At 43.3% G+C, this 13,698-nt stretch overlaps 1 protein-coding gene across 8 annotated transcripts in view; it reads left to right on the plus strand.

Moving 5' to 3' along the window:
- Positions 1-13,698, plus strand: part of LPP (LIM domain containing preferred translocation partner in lipoma) — a 334,290-nt gene that overhangs the window by 219,740 nt on the left and 100,852 nt on the right. The gene's annotated exons all lie outside the window — the stretch shown is intronic.

A 13,698-nucleotide genomic window follows, 5' to 3' on the forward strand; every position in this document is an offset into this window, starting at 1 on the left:
CCCCTACCTTGTCTTAGTCAAAAGGCTAGGGCAGCCTGACAGTGCAGCAAGCCCGAAATTCCTCCTGTGGATGACACTGAAAGAGCAAACCTCAAGAAAAGCCTTCAGTGTAGCTGAAGTGAAGCTAGTCCTGCTTGTTTGATCTCTCCCTACTTTCCCTCTCTTGCCACCACAACACAAATTAGTACTTGCTGATTCACAAATGCACATATTCCCTCTCACTCTACATCTCTCTCTTGCATTGTCTAACAAGGAGTTTGTACAACTGTCTGGTTTGTGGTGAAAGCACCGAGCACATTGCAGAGCTGACCTTCAGCATTTTCCTTGTTGCAGCATTGAGCAAGTTTTAACTTAAAAGTGACAGGTCAAGATCAAGGCCAGACTTAAATCGTGTTTGATGCTCTGTTGGTTGAACAGTATTTGTCTTGGTTGTATCATTGTAGTAGCAGTGAATTCCAGAAGTTCATTGCTATTTCTTTTCCTATGTCTTCAGCATCCTGATCGATAATACCAGCAGTCCTTCCTTTTTTTATTTTTTTCCCCAAACCAAGAGACTGTTAGACATGCCACATTTTGCAGTCTTGTGTTCTGGAAGGCCACTGCATATGTCCATTGCTCTCTTTATCTGGTTCATTTGCCAATCTGCTGATGCCTTGTATACAGATCAGCCTCTTGAGAGACTTGCTATTTTCCCCACCCGTGTGTGAGCTGTCTTGGTCCCAGCCTTTACTTTGGAGAGTTTTCTCCAAAGGTGTTGTCATTCAGTGTCTATGGAGCTACTGACTTTCTGAGGCACCTTTGTTGGCTTGTGCTGGGACACTGGCACTTGTTCAGCTGGGGCTTGGTGATCTGTGTGTATTTGACATATCGTTTGCTCTTGTCTTGCCATGTGTCCTCTAATTACACTGCCCTGGATGGGTGCCAGTAGGAAAAGGACAAGACATACAGCACAATATGAGATGGCAGGGAGGTTTTACTGGTGTGTGAGGAAAGATTTTATCTTGCCCTCTTAGTAAATGTTTGATATTCACAGGAATGCCCAAAGTACTCTCCTTGTTCTCAGGAGCTGGGGCCCAGCTCCAAGCAGTTGCAGTTGCAAACAGCCCTCTCAGCCTTGCACAAGGCTCTGTGATGTGAACACACGGCTGTTTTCACACAGGTCCTCCCTGCACAGAAGTGGTGTCCTTAGTGCCAAATCACCTTTGAGCCACAAAGCACTTATTAATCCCACCAAAAGCTCTGTGACTGACTGAGACAAATTCACCTTTGAAAATTGAACTAGTGCAGTGTGATGACTCAGAAACATCAAGGGATTTTTTTATTTGTTTGTTTTGAACCACAAATGGTGCTGCCTGAGGTTTACCTAGGGTCAAGCTACAAAATATAGAGCCAAATTTTGACTGTGCTGATCTTTGGAGCTTAGCCCATTATAGGAAAGCCAGTCCTTAACTGGGATACATAATCAGATTTGAATTTCACCTCAGAGCCAAGAACTGATCTCTAACTTCTACAGTTCTGCATTTTCTGTAAAGTATGTATTTATAGTCAATGTGACACTGCCACATGACTGGTTAACAAGCAAGTCCTAAAAGTAAACAATGTAAAATAGGAAACCTGTAGACAGTATTTACATCATCAAAGTTTCCCTAAATATTTCCAACTATTACCATTTGTCTTAATGTTGTCATAATCTTTTTTGTTTGTCTATTATTTCTCTTAATTGACTTTGTACAGATTCCTTTTGATGTGAACTACACACCATGGTTTGCTGGTGTTTTGTCCGGGAGAGATGTTCATCTGGTTTGGAGGGAAATCCTATTCAGGCACGAAGATAAAACAAGATTTATGTAGTAGATGCAAATTACATCTGTTTTCATCCTTTGTTTTAGTATGAACATACCATTTAGGTGAGGAGAGCTGATGCTTATTTCTACTGCAAAACCAGTTGTTGATCCTCCTAAACTGAGTAAAAGTAGGTGACAATCCCGGGAAAAGTAAAGAAGAATTTTTTGGGGCATGTGCCATTTCAGACTGGGGAATGTAGCTTTTGCTTTTTGTATCTTCACTTGTGATCTTGCCAAAATTTCTAGCATGCTCACAGTGCTCTGACTTCATTGCTGCTTTGCTTTTTTTGACTTGTGATCATCTCAGCTTCATTTCTAACAACTAACCCCTTTCATCACTCTCTCTGTTTATTTAGAGATTGACCTTTTGAGTGTTTGCACTAACAGTTTCTCTTTGTGAATTGTTCAACCGCTGAAAATTAGTTCCAAGAAAGGGAATGTTATTTTTCTCTTGCTTACTTGCAGCATTCAGAAGTTGTGCCTGTGCACCTGCTTTTCAAAAGAAGCACACCCAGCTGTTCTTGCCTGTTTTGGGATGCCCAGAGCTTAGGAGACAGTGCTTTGTAATGAAAATTAGCAATTTTGATTTGGCCTAGAGGGTGGCATCAGGATGTATTGGCACCAGTGATAACAAGGGGGACAAGCACTTTGTTTTGCATCCCCTTTGAAAAGTCTCCTCTCAGGGATGCACAGATTCTCCAGAGCTGCACACATGAACAGCATTTTCTACCATTGCAGTGCTAGCTATGAGAAAGATTCTGCAGAACCTGCAGCATTTAGAAGAACAAAAGAAATACTCTCTCTTTTTTCCTTACAGCACCTGAGATGCAAATAAAAGGCAGAGAAATCCTGTGTATGGAAGAGCCTGCACATTTTCAGTTTTTTGTAATCCTTGGCTACAGACAGAAGTAAAGTGTGCATATGTTAACAGGACAGTGAGGTCTTGGTCTGGCAGTCATTCTAGAGGTTAATGTGTTGTCCTCTGAACCATTGATAAAATTTCCTGTATGAGGAAGAGGAGGCAGAAAGTGTCAACAGGAAAAAGCAGAAACTTAGATCAAAGTAGAAGAGCAAGCATTGAAAAAGCCCAGAAGCCCTGTTTGCTCTAGAGCAAAGCAAAGCCGAGGAATGGAAGATACAGAGAAAGCAGGACACTAAGGATTGGTGCCTACCACAAACAAAAGCAGCTTTGGAATGGTTGTTGCATAGGACAGCATTTAGGAGCCCCAGTGCTCAGAATTAGCTAGAGTGACTGTGAAGGCTTTTGACAGAGCTCTAGGATGCATCTCCTCTGTTAAGTGGGAGAGAAACAAGAAATCACAGGGAAATGACTGCAAACCCCCTTGTCAAAAGCTTTGAGAAATCTTCCTGACTTTTACTTTTCCAAACTTGACACTGTTATTCCTAAATCTGTTACATTACAAAACACAGCACATGTGCAAGCTGCTGAGTTGCTGTTTAATGAAGCATAGTTTCCTATTGCCTGTGAGACAGTTTTTACAGACATGAGGTTTGCACTTTGGTTTGGCTACTAGAGCTGAGCCCTGAGCTCGAGGGACTGCAGTGGTCTCAAGCAAGGGACGATCATTCTGTTATTTCTGCACCTCATTTAGCAACCCTGTTGAATTATCTAAGACTGACCAGATGAAAGCCAAGGTCAGATTCCACGTCTTCAGCCCCAAGAAGAGCTATGAGAAGTTAATCTTTGTGGTATGTGGTGTCACCATTCCGCTGCACTGTCACCTGCAGTGTTCTAACCACATGGTGCAAGAATCAGCAATACATTGAAAAGAGAAAATATTCCGCTCCCGTCACAGTCATTTCAGGCCCAAAGCTGGGTCTGGCCATGTCCTCTGGTGCATAAAAACTTTCACTGGCTGTGGGCTCTGGCATCTGCCTTGCACACAGGTTTCTCAGCCTTCAATCTGTTGGCTAAGAGCCACGTTTTGTTTAAATCTTATGAGATTGCAGCTGGCTGGGTTGGTCATGCTGAAATATGTGAGTGCTCTGCCTTGCAGGCCCCTGTGAGCCATCTGCAAGAGAGATTAACCTCCTAGGTGTCCCTTGCCTAATCCCTGACCTTTGACATGGCTAGGCTGTTCTTCAGCCACTAACTCATGTTGGTGCTGGTACCAATTTCCCAGTATCTCTGGGTTAGCCTGTAAGGTTGTTGCCTTCCCCTTAATTCATTTACTCTGAAACTGTCCAAATGTCATGGATTAAGCCAAAACCAGCACACCAAAGCATATTGTCTTTAATCTTGATTACAGTAGCTTGGCTTTGCTCTCTGCATTTATACTTTTCCTTCCCAGTTATCTGGCTGTAGCTTGCACACCCAGGATCCTTTATTTATTCACTTGTCTGCAGATTCATTTGCTTCATTGCCCTGGTCCTCAACCTTCTCCTTTTTACCACCACCTCTGTTCAGATGCCTGGGTGGACTGTCATGACTGGGACCAGGGTGTTTATCTTCAGCCTCACACATCCACCATCTGCTTTTGTCCTTGGTGAGGATCCATCACTCCTTCCCTGTCACTGCTGTCCTGCCCTGACAGCCATACTCAGAGAGTTTGGTGCAAGTCCAGGCAAATTAGGCAGAAATATTCAGACTCAATGGGTTTCTTTGGGTTTCAGCTCATGTTACGGGGACAGACTGAGGCATTTAGCACCCAACATGCCACTCGTGTGCTGGAAGCAGAATTTTAACAGTGTGATCACCACTCTAACACTGCTCCATCACAGGACAGCTCTATAATGCAGCATCCAAACTGGGCAGTCTCTGCCCTGCCTGCTTTTGGTGGTGTTACAAAAAGGATGCCTTGGGGATGGCAATTGTGGTAGATCAGCTCTGTGCATCTGTGACCTTTATTAGGGACAGGGCATCATTTTCTAATTCTTGTGTTCTGCAGCATTGGGAAAGATTGGACAACTGGGGTAATGCTGACCAAGTGTTTTGGGAACATGGCAGGGACTCAGTGACTCTATGGAAAGAGGGAGGGACAGGGAGCAGAAAAATTCCATTTTGAGATAGGGATGTCACTAATAGGTCACTGCAGCTGTCTTCCCTTTTTGGCTACACTTTCCCTCTTGATTTCTAGCATGGAGAGGAGCAGGGCATGCTAAAAGTCTTTCCTGCTGGCAGAGAGGAGCAGTTTGGATGTCTCTCTGCCAAAAATGTTGTACATTCTTGAGGGAACAGCCAGGTGCCTTGGTGTCACCCAAGATCTATCAGCTCATTGAATCTTAGAAATGTAAAGCGTGGGAAGGATGGAGACTCTCCATGGACACTGTCCCATTTACATCAGAAAAGCAGGATTGAGCATATCTCAGAGGTGACCTTCCAGACACTTCTGGCACAGGCCATTTCTAGTTGGGAATCCCAGTGTTGCTACGAAATACCTGCTGGGCTCCTGGCCTGAATTCCTGCTGGTGTGGTGCTAAGAGGGTGCCCCAGCTTAGCCAGCCCTGTCAAGGTGTTTCTTCCATGGCAAGTTTGATAGGAACAGATGTGGGTGTGGGCCTGGCATGGGGGCAGTGAGCTGCTTTGGGGAGTGGATTTGGGAGGGTTTGAGGCCTGAGCTGCCTTGTCTTCTCTGTTCCGCAAAGCAAGAAAACCTTCATTTTTGTTGCCAAAGCGTGATTTTTCTTTTTTTTCCTTCAATATAAAATCAAGGCCTCAGGCCCAAGTGTTGCAAACACAAGTTAGCACCTGATCTTTCTCACTAGAAATAACTGTGCGGTGAGAGTATGATACTGCAGCTATAACACATTGCAATCCCTCTTCTTTTTCCCTTCTTTGATGCCAATTTTTTCTCTCTGGCACCCAGCATTAGAAATATATATCTCTATTTGGCTGCTAAAGAAGCAGCCTGAGGTATTATTTTCCATAGTACAATGCATTTGACTTCAGTAGGGGCTGAGGGGATGCAGCAGTTCAGAAAAGGTGACCTCTCATTTAGTGTTTGCAGATGCATTTCAAAGCTTGACTTCAGGCATGTGAGTTTGAAAATGTTTGACCTAAAGTCCTTTTCCCCTTTTGGTTTACTGCCAGCTCTTATCTGGTCGTTACTGTAGCAGGTCACCACATTATCCCTTACTAGCAGCTATCAGTAAGTGTCAATTCCCAGCAAATGAATTCAGCAACTTGACAATATATATTTTTTTATGATGTCTATTTAAAGATGACAAAAATCATAAATCTTGTAGGCTTGTCACTGAGAGTTTTTATTGAGTTTGTTGATGAAACAACTTCACAGCTCAGCTGAAGAGGAACTGCAGGGTATGAAGAAGCAAAAGACTTTTGATAGTGTGCAGTAGTCCAAGAAATTGAAGATAGAAACAAATTTGCTGGCATTCTGTCCATATTCCTTCTTCCTGGTCAGGGCAGGAGCTTCTCTTCACACCCCTGAGAGAGGCAGAGCATTTTGCAGTCCCTCTGGAAAAGAGGCCAATCACCACATGAAGCAGGGGCTGGTTTTAGCCACAGGAGTTAGAGAAGGGGAATTAAGAGCTGAAGGGCGGCAGTCGGGGTGAGCGTCACCTCCCTGAGTGCAGCAGTGTTTCCTTCTTTCCTTCACATCCTGCAGTGGAAAGTTCCATTGCAATACTGTTGTTTTACAATTACAAATTTTATTTGCTGAGGAAAGTTTGAATCTTGTGGACGTCTTGATAACAGCCCATAAACTCTCCTCCATAAATCTGTTTGGTGAATTCCCTGGTTGCCATTTGCATTCTCATCCTCTGTGCAGGCCAGTGGCTCTCATTGACGCTTACTTTATTTTGCAGTCAACGAATTGACTGGCAGAGTTTATGGAGTAATTGCAGCATTATGCAACAAGTGAGAAGGTTTATGGTTTTCTGTAGAAGGAAGATATAATTGTAACAACTAATATAACTGCTTTAGCAACCACCCTGACACCAGGTTGGTCCATAAAATTCTAAAATTGGGTTGAAAATAGTATCTAAAAAGTGTGTTGCAGGAATAAACTTCTCTTTAACAGAGAGGAATGGATTTTAGCTGGTTTTAACTGTTGAAGTTCTTTTAGGTAACATTCCCTATTCTTGAAAAGCAGGGATTTGCTCATTGTCCAAGCTTCAGCAGACTGATGTTACAGAGAACTGTGGCATAGTGGTTCTGCAGTGGTATGTTTATCAAAGTTAATGTATTAAATGTAGTATTAATATCTTCTGCTATAACAATAGTTATCTGGTGTATCTTGTTCCGCTGGTCATTCAGTGGAACAGTCAGTCTTGCATTACCCACCAAAAAAGCCCCATTCTGCAGAGATAAAATCAGACTATGAGGTAAATCCAGTACTAGGTTGTGCTGGTCTCTGAAGAGAAATTACATTTTCAAAACCTGGCCTTGGCTAAACTCCCACTGACTCTGGCTGAGCCAAAATTTAACCTATGATATAGTAAGCACCGTTTTTTGTTTGTTTTTTTTTTTTTTTTCCCATAAGTAAATTGAGTTGCATCAGAGATCCTTTAAGTGTCCTTGTATTTTTTCACTCTCCCTGCAGATGAAACTTGACCAGCACTCCCATAAAACATGCATGCACTTAGCCAAAAAAACAGCAATGCTGACTTGTCTGTGTCTGGAATGCACAGCTTTCCTTTCCACTTTGCCATGCTATCTCAGAGGATCCCAGCTCCAGTGCCTGAATGCTCTTGTCCTCTGAGATGAGTTTGGAAATGTAGGCTCAAGGTGAAATTTCCTGCACTGGTATTAGCCCCAAAGACAAGTGACTCCATCTTCTAAACACTGTTGTTGTGGCACTTCCAACTTGCTTCATGAAGTTGCCCAGATTGATGACCTACATGCCTTGCAGGTGGGTGTGTTTTTACAGCTATACTCTATTTGTGTATATTTTTTATATTATACATATGTATACTATATACCTGGGATTAATTTTTTGAAAAATCTTGGTCTTTTTCTCCCACTAATTCTTTTCTCTAGTATGCAAAGCAGAGCATGGAGAGGATATGTTATAAAGATTCAGACTGAAGGAGTGGAATTGGGATGTTGCAAGCTTGCCCAAGGGAAAGAAGTAATGTAAGTTTAGTGCAAAGCATTTCACAACGTTGACCACTGGTACATCAGGCCTAAAGCCTCTACTACATTTGCACGTGGTTTTGGTATTGCCAATTACTCAGCTGGACGATTTTAAACTACTGAGCAAAACTACGAAGCCTTTTCTATGTCATTGCTAAAGGATCTCAGGGAACTAATTGCCACAGCAGAGGGCCCTGAACTCTGACCCTTGGCCTGAGAGCTGCAGTAGGTTCTGTCCTGTGTGTGGCACAGCACAGAGCAACACAGTGTGGGCTGCTGCCCTGTGCTGGTTATCAGGCACACTAACAATGTGTTCAGCACATTTCTCTCTAGTCATGCATATTTAAAAATGCCATTTTGGTAACTGAAGGCTTAATGCTAAACTTCCAAACTTCTAATGTTGTTTACACAACAAACAAATCAGACCTATTTTGACAAGCTCTGAATATTTGTCAGGTACCATTACCTTGTTTTATAACAGCACTGGACTTTCAGGAATTGCAGTCAGTAAATGGATTAAATTAAAGCCGTGTGGTGAACTTCAACCAGGGCAGTGGATCCACTGGAAGTTGTCTGCCTGCTGCAGAACATCACTTCATCTTCTCTGATGAATCACCACGTTGTATGCAGCATTAATAAACAAGTGCCACAGAGAAAAAAGGGTGTTATCTAGATGTAATGAACTCCTGAACTGACTGGAGAAGGTGACATGCTGACAAGAAGTCATCCACTATGAAGCAAGACAGGCCCCCTCACCTCTGGAGCCCAGTGATAGCTATCACAAAGCCTCAGTTACCTGAACAATTATCTGTGGAGCCAGCCCTGCATGGTTGTGCCATTAACATTTCGTGTGCAAAGAGATGAAGCTGTGAATGCTTAAAAGTCTCCCAGTGGCTGAACTGCAAAGCTTTTATATTTTCTTTATTTGAAGACTTAACACACAGGCGTGTGTGTGCACATAATCTTCAGCCTGGAGATTTCAAGCTATTAGGTAAATGAAATGTTTCAATGACAACTTTTTTGGGTTTTGTCACTGTTAGCCTTTAGTAAATTAGGAATAAATACTTGCAAAGAGAGTTTCATTTTTCTTTAGCACTATTTTCTGGTGGCAGCTGGACAGATAATGCAGCCATGAAGTGAAACTTCTTTATAAAGAAGTGCAAGTACAAGCTCTTCTGAGGCTTGCAGGCAAACCCCTGCAGCTTCATAGCAATAGTCAGCAATATTTCAAACAGTGAGAAGATAATGGTCACTTTGAAATATAAGAAATGGATTTAGATGGTGAATTTCAAAACCAAGCACTGATCCAGCAATTGTGACCACATCTGATTGCAGCAGTCATGCTGAAGGGGAGTCTGAGTCATAGTCACACTTGAAACCTTTGTGCATCACTCTGGTTGTAAAAAATGGGTTTGAAGTGGGGGCTAACTAATCTACACCTGCCCACCGCAGGAATTGCTAAAAAAAGGTGTAGGGCAAATGTGAACCAGGCATCTTGTAGACAGGAGAATGATTCTTTCAGTTCATGGGTACTTACAGAACTTTCCCCTCTTGCCAGTAGGTGAATGTGACTGTCTCCATTGTTATTCTGCCTACCTTGAAAGGAGTGGGCTGCTCAGATTGTCTGAGGGTGTTCAGTAGTTTTTTAAAAGCCCAGTTCCTTTGAGATGTCTGGCAGTGAGATGTGTCAGTGTCTTCAGCTAATGTTGGGTTAGGTGTTTGAGTGTGGTTTAAGGTACTGTGAGCTGCTAATTAAATTATTTTTTTTTTGTTTGTCCTGCCCTCTTGTCAACCCAGATGTTCTGCTTAAACCCAGAGAAGGGGAAAGCACATCTGCCCAATGTGCCTGTAGGTGAGAGATTTGCAAAAAAGAGTAATGCAGGCTGCAAAATGGAGAGAAGTCTGAAAAATCATATTATGTCTCTGGTCTTTCTCATGCATTCCCACTGCATGGACAAGTCTCTAAAAGCATGTCTTTTCTAAAATGCCCCATTTCCCTTTTCCCCTCTGTAATGCCGCTGCTTCTGTCCACCCAGCATGAGTTGAGCTATGGAGTCCAACTGCTTTGTGAATTAATTACAGGGACAAAATCTGCTGAAGGAGGAGAGATGAGAAGATGCACTCACAGGAGCCCTGTGGCTCACGGGTCGCCGCTGCTGCCGCAGCTCTTTCAGCATTGGACAGAGCTCTGGGGGCTGCCACGGCCCAGCAAATGCCACAGCTCTCCTTGGCAGGGCAGGGCTTCCTTCCAGAGGGGCTTCCAGAGCTGTGCAGCCTTGGGCCATCCCAGCAGGGCTTCCAGGGGTGTGCAGCCTCAAGCCATCCTTCCTGAACTCCAAAGGCTTTGCCACAGTTCCTAGCAGCATCAGCAGAATGCATAAAAAGCTCAGTACCTTCCTTGGGCAGAATCTTTCATGGAATTTGGTTTTGGCTGGATGGGTATTGTGTGTGCTTCTTTGATAGTATTTCAGATAACCTAATGGAAACTTAAATATTCACTTATAAACCAGTATAAAAATAATACTGCCCATCTGTTTAACTAGTCTTGGTCTGTCTTGTAACAGTTCACTGACCATCTGTTACTGTGGCGTAGAGGTAGACATTGTGAATCCACTTGTCTGTGTGGATTTCAGACTTCAGTTTATTTTTGGTTGCTGGTACATATGGACCCTGTTCTGTTACTCTCCATGTGTTTATTCACAAGGAGTTCTTAGCACAAATTTCCCTGGGAGGGGTGTTTCAGAATGGGGGAAGAAGGGGAAGAAAAGCAATTAATTTTCTACTTCAATAATCATAAATAGTTTCTAATTTGGATCCCATCTCACTGTCTTTTTCCCAGCAAGCTGTGTGGATGGATGAAGCAGCCAGGGGAGAGTGGCAATCCAGATGTGAGCTATCTGATTAATGAAGTCAGTGTCAGGCATGCATAGTAAAACTCAGACAAAATGAATCATTTCAGAGTTCTCTTATCAGTGTTTCTGCTGTCTCCCCTCTTTCACATGGTGTTAAAGGCTGGGCAGGGTGTCTGGGCCCTGCCACACTGCTCCTTTGTCTCCACATCCAGCAGGCGTCTGATAAATTAGAATGGTACTTAGCTAGCTGGATGCATTTGAAGGGCCTGCTTGTGAGACATGCTCTTGGTTTTAGCAGTGATGCTCTTGGTTTTATTAGTAATGTTTTTAGTAGCCCAAGTCAGAGTAATCTCTGCACCAGGCAAAGATCAGGAAGAAGTGTCCCTTTCCAGGGGCAGCCAACGTTATGAAAAAGAATTGACGTTAGATTGGGCTTGTTGCAGATCACCGTTTGTTGCCTTATCTGTGGTGTGTGGCTGTTTTATTGACCCTTACTGAGTTCAGTCTTGGTGAAAAGCGTTGGAAGAAGATTTTTCCTATCATAATATTGTTCCCTGTGGACAGCTTCCTGGCAGATCTTCATGGTTGAGCAGAGCTGGAAAGGGTGCTGGCTTTTCTTCCTGCTTCTCTTTTACAGCAGAATGAAAATTCACATCTGTAGTACTCCTGCCTTTGGGTGGCATAAGGTGGAAGTGAAACTTCCTCAGCCTAACCAGGTATGAGCCAGGCAGCTGCTAGGCAATTAAGCTAAATGTTGACACAGTCTCCATTCCTTTGACGGAAGAGTTTTAGAATGGCTGTGCAGGTGACGCAGGAACATTCCAGGAGTTGGTCTGTACTTGTTCCTATTGCTCATGAAATCCTTTGTGCTTTCTTTCTAAGTCAGCCTATTTGGACAAGCAGCAGCATTCATTCAGGCATCACCTAGCACTCGAAAAGAATCAAGTTCAGCTCTAGATCAGCTATGAGCCATCACAACTCCTCTTGTCAGGAAATCCTTCTAGCACACACAAATGCTGTGGGGAAAAATACAGCCACGGTAAAGGTTGCACTGGGAGGCACAACATAAACATGGAGACAGAGCAGTGTCCCAGCAAATAGCAATTTCCAGACGGGGGGAAACATTTCAAAATCCCACCAGGATCCACAGTATCACTGTGCAAAGAAGTGAGTTCCTATGCAGTGAGGAGAAGCAACCAAATCCCCTCCCATTGGAAACCAATAGCGCTCCTCTGTGTGTAACTATAGCAGAACTTGTAGGCAAAACAGGATTATGGTTCTGCATTAGTTACCAGCTAATTAGCCCCTTGTTTTTAGACAAGGCCCACTTTATAAAAATCAGGTGAAAGGATTTCTTGCATCTATTACTTTACTAAAGCTTTGTTAACACCTCACCACCTTTAATCTCTCACCATTCTTACTTGTATTTAGTAATCTATCTGAATTAGAAGTGGTGTGACCCATTCTCTGCTGAGGCCAGACTGCCAGCTTATAGAAATTACTGAAACGAGGCGCCAAAGTAATGTAAGGACAAATGTCTCCCTGTACAGATTGGCATGAACACTGGAGGCAGCATTTGAGCGTAATATTGACTAATTATTTAACCATGAGTGGCAGCTTTGAACATTGTGTTCTTTTTGCTTCGCTTCCCGCATTTACTGTGAATCCTAATTACGAAGGGAACAAGTATTCCTTCTCAGGTCGCTGAAAACACAGCAGCCAGCTTTGGGAGAGTGCAGGGGATGCAAAGTAGAGGCAGCCGCGAACTGTGCATCAGCTAGTTCTCCCACTAGAGCTAGTACTATGTGCTAGCACTAGTACTCACTAAGCAGAGAGAGCGGAGAGCAGGTGTTGGCAGGGATCTCGTCTGAAAATTCAAAAGCTGCTGATAAGAGAAAAAATAGATCATGGACTAAAAATGCATATTTTGAAATGAGCCATTTATATTATTAGCAACATGATTTTTTTTCCCCCCTCTCCCATTTCAGGAGGCTTGACTTTTTAATGATTCTTTCTGTGATGTTAACAGGAGGTGTCCCCAGTTAGATGCTTTTCAGTAGAGGTCGTGTGCATCAAGAGATCTGACCCCTAAATAAGGGATGTAAGCTTCTGGCATTAACTTTGTGGAAATATCTCTGCCAAAGATGGAAACTTATCTGTATTTAAAGGAATACGCATGTACAGCAAACAGCTGGATTCTCTGAATGAGAAGATACAACTGACAGTTTTTTGAGAAGGCAGATGGTTATCTTATTCTTTCCCTTGCTACTGTCTTTTGGTCTCCTAACCCATGAGGTGAAAAATAAGACTTCAGCTCCCAAAGAACTGAGACAATAAGCATGGCAGTAAGGTGGGAATTAATGTTTAGTGCTGCACTGAAATTTGTGACATCCTGAGCAATTAGACAAATACCTAATAAGAAAATTGATCCTATTTATTCTGAAGTCCCTAGAGAAAAGGACTGTCTCTTCAAGTGTATTTGTGTACAGTCACGTCAGACTCATGACATGGACCTCAGTGGGGATTGTATCCCATAGGCCCCCTGGAATAACCTCTCTAAGTACTGAGTTAGGCTTAATGTCTCCACTTCTAATTGAAAACTATGCCAATGACATGTCCTCGTGCCTTGTCTGGGTCCCTTGGAGAAAGCTTGTCTTCAGGGCTTTCAGAGATTGTAGGATTTCTTGGTTTCAGAGAACATGGTTTTAGCTCAGCCCATAGATCAGCTGTGACTCAAGTCATTGTGTCCTCTCTGGCCGTGTGCACATTGCTGGGCTCTTCAAGGACACCCGTCTGCTGCAGCTCCTTGTGCAGCTGCCAGCTCGGCCTCTCTGTGCCTTGTTGGGTTTCTCTTCCATAAGCAAAAAGTCACCTGGAAGCCTTTGCTTGGCCCTCAGGCTCATTCAGAGTTGTGGGAGGCAGCTGGAAGACAGTGAGAGCCTCAGTG

This window comes from Zosterops lateralis (genome assembly GCF_965231275.1).
Source record: "Zosterops lateralis genome assembly, chromosome: 10".
Lineage (NCBI taxonomy): Eukaryota > Metazoa > Chordata > Aves > Passeriformes > Zosteropidae > Zosterops > Zosterops lateralis.